The 795-nt window shown below is 41.8% G+C and overlaps 1 non-coding gene across 1 annotated transcript; it reads right to left on the reverse strand.

Moving 5' to 3' along the window:
• Nucleotides 1-511: 511 nt before the first annotated feature.
• Nucleotides 512-583, reverse strand: TRNAC-GCA (transfer RNA cysteine (anticodon GCA)). The gene has a single exon. It is a non-coding gene; the product is annotated as a tRNA-Cys (tRNA).
• Nucleotides 584-795: the final 212 nt, after the last annotated feature.

Below are 795 nucleotides of genomic sequence, written 5' to 3' on the forward strand. Positions count from 1 at the left end.
TGTTTATTTAACTTATATACAGAGCGCATCATTGGGAATTCTGAGCTGGATGAATCACAAGTTGGAATCAAGACTGCTGGGAAAAATACCAGCAAATTCAGATGCAAATGATACTATTTTAACGGCAGAAAGTGAAGAGGAACTAAAGAGACTCTTGATGAGGGTGAAAGAGAGGAGTGAAAAATCCAGCTTAAAACTCAATATTTAAAAAAACTAAGATCATGGTATCTGGTCCCATCACTTCATGGCAAATATAAAGGGAAAAGGTAGAAGCAGTGACAGATTTCCTTTTCTTAAGCTCTAAAATCACTGCAGATGGTGATTGTAGCCATGAAATTAGAAGACAATTTCTTCTTGGCAGGAAAGCTATGACAAACCTAGGGAAAGGGAAGTCACTCAGTCATGTCCGACTCTTTGCGACTCCATGGGATGTAGCCTACCAGGCTCCTCCATCCATGGAATTTTCCAGGCAAGAGTTGGAGTGGTTTGCCATTTCCTTCTCCAGAGGATCTTCCCAACCCAGGGATCGAACCTGGGTCTCCCGCATTGCAGGCAGACGCTTTACCATCTGAGCCACCAGGGAAACCAAGACAGTATATTAAAGAACAAAAACATCATTTTGCTGACAAAGATCTGTATAGTCAAGGCTATGGTCTTTCCAGTGGTCAAGTTTGGATGTGAGAAATGGACAATAAAGAAGGGTGAGCAAAGAAGACTTGATGTTTTCGAACTGTGATGCTGGAGAAGACTTGAGAATCCCTTCAACAGCAAGATCAAACCAGTCAATCCTAAAGG

Source organism: Bos taurus, chromosome 12 (assembly GCF_002263795.3).
Source record: "Bos taurus isolate L1 Dominette 01449 registration number 42190680 breed Hereford chromosome 12, ARS-UCD2.0, whole genome shotgun sequence".
Classification (NCBI taxonomy): Eukaryota; Metazoa; Chordata; class Mammalia; order Artiodactyla; family Bovidae; genus Bos; species Bos taurus.